The sequence below is a fragment of the Protomyctophum bolini genome (assembly GCF_963924005.1).
Source record: "Protomyctophum bolini genome assembly, chromosome: 13".
Taxonomy (NCBI): domain Eukaryota; kingdom Metazoa; phylum Chordata; class Actinopteri; order Myctophiformes; family Myctophidae; genus Protomyctophum; species Protomyctophum bolini.
In genome coordinates this window covers 35,481,814-35,495,473 of record NC_137874.1, presented here as the reverse complement: position 1 = coordinate 35,495,473, position 13,660 = coordinate 35,481,814, and positions in this window count along the sequence as shown.

Sequence of the window (13,660 nt, the reverse complement as noted above, 5' to 3'; positions counted from 1 at the left end):
TCCGGTGGTCACCTCACCACCGGAGCGGTGGTCACCTCACCACCGAAAATCCAGACTATGAATGAGCCTTAAAGGTTTGAGAATCACTGTTCTAAAGGTTCATTCATAGTCTGGATTTTCGGTGGTTAGGTGACCACCGAACTACAACATGACGTCACGAGCCGCGGTGAAGAGCAAACCACCGCCACCGCTCCAGCCCTTCTCTCTGTTTTTACTCACCACCGCTCAACGTTATTTCAGCTCCGGTGGTCACCTCACCACCGAAAATCCAGACTATGAATAGGCCTTTAATCACAGCCTTGGCCGAAGTGTGTTGACACCCAGATGAAAATATGTTATTTCTGTCCAGCGACACCACGTCACTAATGGGCTCTGTCTGTGCACACAGAATGACTCTTCATACTTCCATCACAGGTGTTACATATGATACTAATTTAGGCTCTGTTCCATTTAGTGGACAGTGGGTTTCAAATGTTTTAATTTCAAGGACCCCCCATAACTCTGAGAGTGTACAGGCGGCTGTGGCTCAGGAGGTAGAGCAGGTCGTCCAATGATCCCTGGGTCGGCGGTTCGAATCCCGGCTCCTCCTGTCTACATGTCGAAGTGTCCTTGGGCAAGACACTGCCTCCAATGAGTTGGTTGGTGTGAGCTTGCCACCATTGGTGCGTGAATGTGGGAAGTGAGGACGCTGGCGTCGACTGTTCGCCGCTTCACCTCCCAATGTATGAATGAATGAACCATTGTAAAGCGCTTTGAGCACTTGGAAAAGCGCTATAAAAATGCAATTCATTGTTATTATTTACAAATGGAACCATTATGGTTCCATTTGACCTGTATGCGGGTCCATTTGGAACCCACTCAACTCAAGGACACTTTGAGACCCACTGGTGTAGCAGAGTGTTTCCACTGAGCCAACATGCACAATAGCAGCACCCTGACACTGCCGTCATTAGTATCATCGGTAACGCGTGTGAAAGAAATGAGGAAGTAAAGGGGCCCAAGTTCTTTCCAAAATGGCGTGTATGCATAGAGCCCATTAACCCTTTCACAGAGTGCATGTGGCCTGATATGTGTGCCATTCCAACCTTCCTTCCTTCATAGTTCCCTTTTACACTTGTTTCAAGATTAAATTAGGGCTGCAACTATTACTATTGAATAATCAGCATGTTATTTTAATATATATAATAGACTAAATTGATTAGTCTGATTAACCACTTACACTATTTAAATAGCTGATCTACAATATACTTTGTTGATCAATAAATAGCTGATCTACAAGCTGATCCCAAACACGTATAACACAATGCTTTGTGAGCTTGAAGATCTTCTATTTTAACTATTTTTGAAAAATTATCTTATCTTTTATTTTATTTTATTGATTGGTTCTATTATCTGTTGCACCCCTAACTGAAATGGACTTACAGTAGTGTCTTGAATCATATACACTGTCAGTTGGGCAGCCTACTGTCAAATATGCTTATAAATAGTAAGGAAGTATAGATAAGCACTGCTAATTGTCTTTGTCCAAATTGCAGGTCCACTTGTTGTTGTTGACTGTATACTAAAGACAGAGAAAAACATTATGGGAAGGAGGTTACATTTTAACTGAACATGATTTATCATGTATGCCTGTATCATTTCCTAAACATCCTGAGAAATATTCATTTCACTTCATGGGGTCTTTAATTCGAACACTGAAATTAATGTATTGTGATAAATACATAGGTTTATCTTTGTTATTAACAGTGGTTTATTTAAAAAATGGCAAGTTGCAAAATGTAATACCCACATTTATAAGAAGGAGACAAATGCCATTAGCGATTTTAACAAATAAATACCATTTAATAGATATCATTAATTAGAATTGTATCATGCTAACTGCCATGTCATTAAAATAATTAATTTTCCTACATTGTTTGCTGAGATTAGATAAGATACTAAAAGGCTAATATATTGTTTGCTTCACAGTGCACAGTGAAAAAGAATATTCTTCTGAAATAGACTTTCTCATGGGGGGGGGGCAATTGTTTATTTACTGTAGTAAATAAATTCCAAGATGGCCACCGTGGTGTGAGCATGAGCGTTTGCTGAAGCCTCAGTCTGTACTATAACATTACTATTAGACCTTTTTGCTGCTCCTATTGTTATCCTGACTATACACAGCCTTACTTTGATAACCCAGCTTTAAAAATCTGACTCTAGTAGCTCAAGTTAACTCAGTTAACTCAGTGTACTTAACCTAACTACTCTGACTGACTGCATTACCATCAGCTGATCATGGTTGAACCCATCACCAACCAAGCCATCTGGGCTGCCCTACAGCAAATGAAGACTGAAATGATTTCCCATTTCGACACAAAAATGGACAACATCCATACCAGCCTAACAGCTATTGATGGAAAGCTATCCACGATGGGTGACCAGGTCGAACAGCTTGAGCAAAGAGTCAGCGCTAACCAGGATAACATAATAGAACTTGTAGATCGGGTGAAAAAGCTGGAGAAAGAGAACGAATACCTGAGGGAGAAGGCCGACGAAGCTGAGAATAGAAGCCGGTCCTCGAACCTTCGTTTCCTTCATGTACCAGAAATGGAAGAGGCCGACGACATCATGGGCTTCATGAACCAACTGATCCCCCATCTGTTCGGCAAGGAGAACTTCCCCGCCCCGCCGGTCATCGAGAAAATACACCGCAACCCGACGGCTCGTCGCCAGGATTCCCAAGCGGGCCCGAGGCCAATCCTGGTGAAATTTCTTAATTTCCAGGATAAGCAGAGGATCCTTCGACTTGCCCGGGAGAAGGGTGAGCTGCTGTTCAAGGGGCGTCGTATCCATATCTACGCAGACTACAGTGCTGCCCTGATGCAGAAGCGCCGAATGTACGACCCCATCAAGAAAAAATGCCAAGAACGCACCCTCCAATACTCCCTACTCTACCCGTGTAGATTTAAAATAATGTTCAAAGGCAAACCCGTTTTCTTCTCCTGTCCAGAAGATGCCGAGATATTCCTCCATGACGTCCCGGTATGATCTCCATTCACCGCTGGTGATAAACTTCATATTTTCTCTCCATCTCGTCATGTAAGGCCTATTTATACTTTCTCCACATGAACTTGCCTAGTTGCATACAGATCGCTTATCAGCACTGTGGTCCCGAGACGTAAAAATGATTCTTTTTTGTTGTATTAGTTTGTTATAAAACGGCATGTTGCTGTGGCGTTGGAGGCCGCCATCTTTGTTTATGCCGTAAATCGTCTTGCAGTGAAGTAAGTTCCTGTGCTGTGAACTGTCGTGAAATATTACCGCGACACCTGATTTCTGCGTTCTGACAGCAAGTTGCAAAAAGCCTGCCAAAGGGGATAAACACTCGGGACCTTAGACCCCACATTTATTTAAATGACTTTGGTTTCTACCCTCTCCTTATTATTTATTTATCGATGATTGCTATTATTATTATTATTAATATTACTAATTTACTATTCATTTTATTTTATCTTTTGTTAAGAAAACCTCCAGTAAATATTGAAACTATTTGCTCCAGAGCTATCCCCTGTTATTCATTTTGCAGACTGAGTTCTGCTAGATGCTGAGCTCCATATTGTTCTGCTCCACCCAGTCTTTATTTTTATTTGTTTTTTGTGTGTGCGCTTGTGATGTCGGTGTGTGTGTGTGTGTGTGTGTGTGTGTGTGTGTGTGTGTGTGTGTGTGTGTGTGTGTGTGTGTGTGTGTGTGTGTGTGTGTGTGTGTGTGTGTGTGTGTGCGTTTGTGCGTGCGTGTGTGTGTCTCGTGCTCTCCTGTGCGCTGCTCTTCCCGCCATCAGCCCAGCTCAATGTATTCCATTCTTACGCATACTCATGGTCATAATGTCATCTTTATTTTTTCTATAATCAGACTATGAAAGGTTTACATATTATTCATGTTAACATCAGGAGCCTGTTCCTAAAAATCAACCTTTTAAGGGCTTGGGTCGAGTATAATAAACCTAATGTAATCACTCTCTCTGAGACATGGCTGACTGACTCTATCCCAGACAATGCTGTCCAACTTAATGACTATGTGTTGTATAGAGCTGATAGAGGCACAAGAGGAGGTGGTGTAGCTACATATGTTTCTTCTCAATTTGCCTCTGAGCTGGTTACCCCAAATGTGAATCCTGTGCATTTTGAATGTCTATTCATAAGGATACTTTTTCATGAAAATAAACACTTGGTGATAGGAAATATTTATAGACCTCCAAATGCTCCCGCTGAATCGATACAACATATCCTGTCTACTATCAATTCCATAGATCGGCTAAATGAAAACATTATTTTGGGGGACTTTAACCGAAATTGGCTTGAAAGGTCATCATCCAATGACCGTAATACTATCAACAGCAGTACTCTCACCCAACTCATTAGCGAACCTACCAGAGTCGATCCTGTTCATTTAACTAAATCTCTGCTAGATTGGATTCTTGTCTCTCATCCTGACAGAATTACAAAATCTGGGGTTTTACCCGACTGCTTTAGTGACCACTCAATTATTTTCTGTGTGTGGAAGATCCAATTACCTCGTTTACCACCAAAATATATAAAAGTAAGACAGCTTAAAAATTTGAACAATGAACTCTTTACCCATGATTTACTCGACATTAACTGGGATCGCTTTCAATTAATACCCTCGGTTGGAGACGCTTGGAACTTCCTCTATACAGAACTTAACAAAGTCATAGATAAACATGCCCCCTGGATTTCCATCAAGGTTAAAGGTAGACACTTACCCTGGATTAATGGTGAACTCATTCAGCTGTTCAAACAGAGAGACAAGGCCTGGCTAAAATATCGATCATCAAATGATTCGTCTGACTGGAACACATATAAACATTTAAGGAACACATGTAAAACCAAAACTAGAAATGCCGAAGCAAATTTCTACAAGGACTGTCTAAATAATGAGTTCAATAACCCCAAAAAATTCTGGAACAGAATTAATAACATATTTAATAAAACAAGTAAAACTCCAAATCTCATTAAGATCAATGACGGGCTAACTGGCGATCCTTCCATAATAGCCAATGCTTTTAGTCACCACTTCTCCTCTGTTTGCAGCTCCCAATCGGGCCCACCTTATTCTCATGCCCCCCCGAATAATCCCAGAGTTGGTAGCTCCTTCTCTTTTGCCAAAATCACTCCAATTGATGTCGAACTGGCAATCCGGGAGTTACGGTCAGGTGCTGCTGGTCCTGATGGTTTAGAGATCAAATTCCTGAAAATTGCACCTCATATTCTCTCATTCCCACTCTCTGATTTATTTAATCTTTCTTTATCAACATGTGAAATTCCGTCAATCTGGAAATGTGTCAGTGTCACCCCCCTACATAAAGCTGGAGATCCTCATGATCTCAACAACTATAGACCAATTTCTATTATAAATAGCACAGTAAAGATTTTTGAAAAGTTAATCTTTAAACAACTCTCCAAGTATGCCAATAACTTTCACATTCTATCTCCATTTCAATCTGGCTTCAGACCCAATTTTTCCACCACTACAACACTCATAAAATTTACAAATGATATGTCTTCATCATTCGAAAACGGCATGCACACCGGTGCTATATTTATCGACCTTACCAAGGCATTCGATCTTGTAGACCACTACCTACTCCTCGACAAATTACACTCCATTGGTCTCTCCCGAGAATCAGTTCTCTGGTTTAATTCATATCTCCATCTTAGACGTCAGTGTGTCTCGTTTCAGGGGAACCGATCTGAATTTAAAATTATAGAGAAAGGTGTACCCCAGGGTTCTTCCCTGGGGCCTCTGCTTTTCTCCATTTTTATTAACGACCTACCCACAATCTGTTCTGATTGCCAAATTCAATTATATGCCGATGACACAGTCATCCACGCATCAAACTCCGACATTGCCCAAATCCAGTGTACATTACAGGCTGACTTTGATGCAGTTCAAAGATGGTTCCATCTTAACAAGCTGATACTAAACAAAAAGAAATCTGTTAGCATGGTCTTTTCTACAAGACCAACTTCTTTGCCTCTAGCAATTACATTTGCTGACGGCACACAGCTCGAAATGGTTGACAAATTTAAATATCTCGGCCTTTGGCTCGACCCTCAACTGACATTCGAGCCTCACATCACCTCTGTTATCCAGAAAGTTAATTTCAGCCTGAAAATTCTATATCGATCAATTAACTGTTTCACCCTTCAGGTCAGGAAAAGAATCATCTCTCAACTAATTCTCCCCATCTTAGACTATGCTGACATTGTTTACCAAAATACCTCCGATACACACCTCTATCCCCTCAACGTAACATACAACAATCTCTGTAGATTTATACTGAGGTGTCCCTATATGACCCACCACTGTACCCTGTACGAGTCCCTCAACTGGCTAACACCAAAAGCTCGAAGACACTCTCACTGGCTTCTATTTATCTTCAAATGCATACACTTCAATTACCCGGAATACTTAAAACAATATCTACGTCCCTTCAGCTCACCTTACAACCTGAGGCACACTGACCATCTTTACCTTACAGTCCCCACCAACATCAGAAAAGTAGTTGGTCGGCGTGCTTTTAAATTTAAAGCTCCTGTCGACTGGAACAATCTCCCCAGTTCCCTCAGATCCATTAACTCCTTCAATATTTTTAAAGTGTCTATCTTTACCCATCTCCAAAAACCATGCTCCTGCTTCTAAATGCCTCCTATTGCTCGGATTGTTCTCTCTCTCCTTACATCATGTGGCAAATGTTCTACTCACTATTTACTATTTACTATTTTCAAGTGCATGTTTGTACTCTGCTATGATGTATTGACAATGCTGTTAATGCATTCTCACGTCTGTCATGATGCTCGGCCTGATGTTCTTCCGATGTATGTTCATCATCTTGTATACTATACTATTTTGACTTATTGATACCATGTTGTGGGTGAATAGGTGGGATGGGAGCAGCTAGTTTTAGGAGAGCTTTGTTGTTTGTTTTGTCCTCGATTATGTATGTATGATTGTACTTGTTGTACTGTCTTGTATTTACTGTATGTTGCTGGACCCCCTCGAAAACGAGATGATGCATCTCAAGGGGATATCCTTTCTCAATAAAGGTTCATATGTAGTCAATATGTACTGTATTAATGTCTCCTTACAAGGTTCTTCTTACAGTACATATATCTCTTACATACGGTATGGAGTTTAATAAGTGCTGAAACTTGATCTAGCATTTCTGCAGTCATTTAATCTGAAAGAGAAATAATGCCATATAGAAATACGAAATACAAAACCAATTTTATTCTGTACTCGAGTCGTATGGAATGACAATAAAACTCCTTGAACCTTGAAAATACATTAATTAAATTATTTGCACTACGAAGCCTTGATGCTCTTTATCTTTATTAAAAAAGGACTTCAACTGTCTCTTTCCCCTCATATACTACAGTTTACAGTAGATGTTTCTCCTTTTATCCACTGTAGCTTGGACTTTAAGGTAGCATGGCTCTCTTTGTTGTACTATTGTTTTGTAATGATAGCAGTTGGCAGCTGATGAATGTTACCCATATTAGCAGCTCATCCATTTGGGGCAGGGTGGGGCTGGGGGGGTGTAGATTTAAGAAAATAATCAAAAGAGAAAAAATCCTATCAAATTGGAAGTTGTCAGCATTATGTGTATACATCCATTAAAACTATCCATTGAAACTTGAAGCTCAAGGCAAGTGCTAGGCAATGGCCAAAACATTTCTCCCAACTATGAAGGGAAATGTCACCCTAAAACATATACCATGAGTCATGTTATTTCAATTATCTTGGAATCAAATCAGTCGTATATCCACAGCTGGCAATCAGGCTTCACAAGATGTACAATCTGATCTCTGGTGCTGCTCCATTTATAAAAAACAAAATAATTCTAAAGACCATAGAATGTTTTGGAGCATTTACGCAATGGACCCTTTCATACAGGCACTACTCATTATGTACCAGAACAAACGGGTAAATCACATGTTCCTGTTCACAAATCTATTACAATTGAAATATTCAAAATCAGAGAAATAACAGAGTGATGTTTTAGGGTAAATCTTATTGTTCATCATCACGTCATCAAGTTATTTGCCTGTGTTCATGTTCATAGTATAGAGATTTGTCGTCATTAATGATTGACCATGTCTAGAACAGTGACTATATTTATGAGGAAAAAAACCCGTCTATAATAGTCATATAATAGTTCTCATTTGACATAATATTCAAACTGTATAAGTGTTCATGTAATTCTGAGAACATACAAAATAGAACCAAAACTGGACCTGTATGGGTCAATTTGGTTCCATTTGAGACTCTGAGTTAAAACACTACTGTGTACTGTGACTGAGTTGAAACTAGGTGGTCTGTGAACTCAATTGCAAGACTGTGATTCCATGGAACTTCAGGTGTGCTCCCAGAGACGTTTAGCAATTTGGCACCGAAGTCTCCGTATACTGTCTGGTACTTGCTATGGGATTGTCCATTCTTAGCACTTGCACTATAGCATTTTCTTTGGTTTGTGTTACGTTAACCAACTTTTTATGGCAAGAAAACTGGCCGACATCTGAAAGCCTCATTCGGGTCTTGTATGGCTTGTTCAAGCCCTGTTGTAAAATATACCTTACAATGGATGGCGGTCTCTCACATCTGAATTGTGAAAAGTATCATTTTATATTTGTATTTTCAAACAACAATACTGACAGAAAAATGTTTGTGAAAGGTTTCCATCCTCCAATTGTGCAGCAATTTATTGATGTGTCTTTCTGGAAAATGAATTAAAATAAAACAAACTGTTATATCCCTTCATTGTTTTATTAAGGGGCACATAGAGCACCGAAGTCCTGACGTCACTGTCTGTAGAGGGCGTCATTCCCCAGGTTCATGTATTTGTTTAGTTGCATTGAAAACGCATTAGTGGGATTTATGATCGCTTCATATAAGAACTGTGTTTGAAAAATAAACCGATCACCCCGGCCTTTACACTCATATGGATATGAAGCATCGACTGAAGGTGGAAATGTACAAATATATCCAAAGAGTAACAAAATAAGCGCTAGAAATGAGTCAAACAACCCATAGACTACATATCCGGGTAGGCGGGGTGACTGGCTGCAGCTCCCAGTCGCACCCAAGATACGTCACGCTTAGCGCGTGTGTTTTGTTTTGTTTTAGTCCTTAGAAGACTCAGACTTCGTTTCCTCTCCGTTTAAATGTTTTGTTTCGTCAAACAAACTAAATGAGAAAACAACATGGTACTATGCTTCGTCCCAGATTGCGACCATGAAAGCGGTCAGTGCCACGGTTGTACTTTCTACCGTTTTCCTGAAAATAAGAGGACGAGACGCCGTTGGATTGAGAAGATAATGGTAAGGATAAAACAAAGTTACGGGTAAATGGTTTTGTTGCTAAGTGAAGTGACAATGCACAACATATTTGTTTATATCTGTAGCTTAAAGCTTTATACAGCTTATCAGAAACTGAACCTGGAAAAAGATTGCTACAATAGTTAATGACACCATTTGGTGCAACTCCCAACAACAACTTGAAAGAGTGCATCCATTTGATGAGGAGCAGCTATTTTAATGTCAGTGCAGTCGATTATCATAGTGCAGTTTTTGAACATCTGGAATAAAGCAGGAGGTGATCTGTAGTCCCATATGGACTCTATCGCCACACAAACAACATAAAATGCTGCTTAAAAAGTATTGATAGTCCACCCCGAGCTTTTACACTTTGATTTTATTTAATTTAGAAATGGGCATTAGACATATACGATATCCCACTTACTGTATTAAACTGCACTTTCTGTGCACAACCAATAAAACAACAAATACATGTAATTGTGTGGGTGCTGAGTTTGTGTGTGTACCGTTTCCTGATCATGGAATGATCCCAGAGTAATCTAATCTTATTTTCACAATGTTAGTTATTAAAATATTACTTTCATGGAGGTTTTTACATAATTTTGATTATTGGGACAAATTTTTCTATAGTAATGTATTTGTCATGTGATATCTATCTGTCTTTGTTTACAAAGAAAAACAGAAAATCAGAAATGGTATATGTTCCATATGTTAATTGACAAAACTACAATTAAATCGTTTTTGTAGAAGCCATTTCAACTTTTTTGTATATTATTGTTTAGAATGATCAATTTTGATTAATGGTTTATTGACTCAAGGTGCATCATTGGGTTTTGTTGAAATGTTTGGAGCTGACAAAATAGCCATTACAATTTGAATATTTGTGTCATTGTCAAGTAAAATAAAAAAGAAAGTAAGGTCCGCACACTGGACTGAGCTCCAAAAGCATAATGTTTTATCTTCTCACCACAGAGACATGACCTTTATTTAAATATTGATTGACGGTGTTATGAGCACCAGCTGTGTCTGGTCATGTGACACAGCAGTGTCAGGTATATGTAGGTGCTTGTTTGTGATGTTCATTGTTAGTGGATGTGCGTCTTCTATTGTCAAGTAAAATGCCATGCTTGTGACTGCCATAATAGTCTCTAAGTAAATGTCTAACATCTTTTTATTTACTTTTTCTTTTAGACGGAAAGACCGGAGGCCCAGCCAGGATTCACGTGTGTGCAGCTGCCATTTCCCTGGTGGCATCTCCAAAGGGCCTATATGGTTTTACAACCGTAAAGGCCCTATGGTTAGGCTTAGGCCCTGTTCTGCAGGTACGCAGCCTCCAACAAGTCGGCTCCATTTATTTTTCATACATCTGATGTGCATGTTCTGAATGTTCACTTGTACATCACCTGTCTTTAAATATACCCCCACCTCAATCAGCTGTCTCTCGCTGTGTATCCGTTTGTCTCTGCAACCTCCAGCAAATCCATGCACCTCTGCCTTTGTCCGTAAATGTACATCCACCTCAGTCTTTTCATGACTAATACCGTCTCTCTCTCTCTTCTTTGCAACCTCCTGCAAATCCATGCACCTCTGCCGATACAACAGCTCCAGTACCATGTGAAGCCTTGCCTGAAGTCCCATGCACTTCTATGTCACCTCCAGTTCCATCCATCTTAGGTATGTTTTGTTAATGTTCAGCTGACGTCACTTTCAGTAGAGGGCGTCAGTCTCCAGGTTCATGTATTCTTTTAGTTGCATTGAAAACGCATTAGTGGGATTTATGATCGCTTCATATAAGAACTGTGTTTGAAATATAAACCGATCATCTCAGCCTTTCGGTCAGGGGGGTGGATGTGTGTCGTTAATGATGTTCAATAATATTTGATACAGCCAGCTGTATCAAACATACATCAAACATGTCACAACTGTAAACAGCTTTTGTCCCCACACGTCTCGAGATTTGTCATTGACAATGAAAGGGGAATTTCAGGTCAAATGTCCGCTAAATCTTGTCCTCACACGTCTCAATATTTGCCATTGACAATGAATGGAGAAATTACGCCATAATTCCACTAGATATGGCGTAAATTAAACATCAAAACATTAAACGCCATTGAAGGGAAAACTTATGTCATCATAAGATAAGCAAATCGGCTAACCAATCACATTCCCACTAGGCAGAGGAAGAAATGCCACATCTGCCAGTTATTATAGCGCCACCATGAGGCAGATTTTGGTAAAACACATTTCTGTACAATACTCGTATATATTTTATCCATAGATCATGCAAATCAACGCTATTATCCTGGTGGAGACCTGTGCCCCGAGGAGCACTTCCTCTAGTTTCAATTATGAGTCAGTAGGATAAAGTGTTTAGTACTGAGTTGCTTTTAAGAAACTAAAAGCATGTTATTATACTGCCCCTCTGTGGTCAATCCCAGCGTCTACAGAAAGAGGCTGCATGTATAATAGAGGCGAGGGTTTCTTATCACCGCTATCAAAGTATTATATAAGTTATTCCTTGAACAGCATTGGTGCTCAATAAATTATGCCTTATCCAGTATCATTAACATTAAATACATTGAATATTTCTTTAACATTGTATCATGGTTAAAAGATAATAACATAAGTTGACAAATTACTTCATGGGGAAGTATTTTTTTCGTCCCTCACTTCACACGGGTGTGATTTTTTACATTTCATTAGGAGCAAATATATCACCAAACAAAGCCAATCGAAGGACTAGCTTTGTGACAAACTAATGATGAACTTTGATGAAAATTAGTGCTTCTTTTATTGATTTACCGGTAGTTATGTTTACGTTTCTTTAACCCATTCTGAACGGGAACCCATTGTGGTGTTAGCATCATGTTATGCTTTAGCTATTGAAAAATAGCAGATCTACAAGCTCATAGCGCGCCACCGAGTAGCGCGCTACGAGCTTGTAGGTCTGCTATTTTTTGAAAAATCGAAGAACAACTGACATTTTTAGAATCTGATCTCGGGTCAGAATGGGTTAATCAGACCAGTGTGTGTCCAGTGGAAACCTTCGTATGAATCTGATCTCAGGTCAGAATGGGTTAAGTGATACTTGAGGTGTAGTGCTACTTGCTGGTTAGTGTTCACCCCCAGCCACAGTAAGTAGGCCTATTTCTGGAGAGGCCGTGCAGACGGTGGGGTTCCTTCACACTCATTAACAGTAATTAAAAGCTTAGGCTGAGATGCTGGCATAATTAATTGACAATAAAATTTTAGACCAGACATACCGGTGAGTGAAAATTACAGAGCTGATGGCTAGGCTGTAGATGTATGGTACATACTGTAGATGCAATTCATGTTTTCTTGCCTTCCAAACAAGACAGAAATGGAAAGGTGATGAATCATTTAAACTATATTCAAGTGAGATAACAAGGCATGCTCAATGGAACCGTACTTAATGTTATGAGGACTGCTGGGAAGAAACACTTATTGCACAGCCATGTCATTGACACTCCTTAACCCATTCTGACCGGGCACCCATTTTGGTGTTGGCATCATGTTATGCTTTACCTATTGAAAAATAGCAGATCTACAAGCTCATATCGCGCCACCGAGTGGCGCGATACGAGCTTGTAGGTCTGCTATTTTTGAAAAATTCGAAGAACGACTGACATTTTTTTAATCTGATCTCAGGTCAGAATGGGTTCATCAGACCAGTGTGTGTCCAGTGGAAACCTCGTATGAATCTGATCTCAGGTCAGAATGGGTTAAGAGGAAAATGAACAGTGTAGTTTTGGACAGACCTATGCAATATTCATAGGTTACAGCAAGTACGACTCTTAAAGTGCTCTAGATGCGGAGATGGCATAAGACTAGTTTACAAAGCATAATTTAGCCTATAGCCTACTCTGGGGACTGCTCCCTCCCACTGTCCTGGCTTTTCGTGCACCAATCTTGGGCCATGATAATTGCTATGACATTGATGGGTACTCTCCTGTGGTCAAGGAGTCATGTGCCTGCACAGCCATCCAGCGCACTAATACTGCTGATTAAAAACTAGTTAAAAGCTCATGATGACTAAAGCGTGCATTAACCAAAATGACCCCCTGGGGCTACAAATAGTCTGCCTGCTTCCAGCAGTGTGAGCTGCAGTGATGGTTGAGAAAATAATGAGGGTTTACAGGAGGATGCTGCAGTACCTTATGTCTTTATTTTTATTTTTATAATAATTTACTGACCATTATGCTACTGACATGATACCTACTGTACCCTAATACTGACCATGATACTGGGTACAGCAATTGACT